The following is a 295-nucleotide window of genomic DNA, read 5'->3' on the forward strand; positions in this document are numbered from 1 at the left end:
TCCTTGTTGTGCTCAGCAGGACTTCAAGATAACATCATTTCACCAGAAGGGTTCTTTCATTTCAACTCGATTGGATTACTATAACGCACTTTATCTGGGAGTCAGTCAGTCACTGCTCTCACGTCTGCAGCTGGTTCAGAATGCTGCTGCACAACTTTTGACAGGAACTCGAAAGAGGGAACACGTGACCCTTGTCCTGACCTCACTTCACTGGCTGCCTGTATATTTTAGGATTCATTTTAAAATTCTTATGTTTGTTTTTAAATCACTACATAATCTTGCCCCGGCTTACCTC

At 42.7% G+C, this 295-nt stretch overlaps 1 long non-coding RNA gene across 1 annotated transcript in view; it reads right to left on the reverse strand.

The window, feature by feature from the left end:
* Positions 1–225: 225 nt before the first annotated feature.
* The window catches only part of LOC106941107 (uncharacterized), a 3,923-nt gene continuing 3,853 nt past the window's right edge, over positions 226–295 (reverse strand). The window contains exon 2 of the long non-coding RNA XR_001423266.1: positions 226–292. This is a non-coding gene — a long non-coding RNA (uncharacterized LOC106941107). The remainder of the gene's footprint in view (positions 293–295) is intronic.

Source organism: Poecilia latipinna, unplaced genomic scaffold (assembly GCF_001443285.1).
Source record: "Poecilia latipinna isolate Pla-1442-1.1 unplaced genomic scaffold, P_latipinna-1.0 Scaffold3499, whole genome shotgun sequence".
Classification (NCBI taxonomy): Eukaryota; Metazoa; Chordata; class Actinopteri; order Cyprinodontiformes; family Poeciliidae; genus Poecilia; species Poecilia latipinna.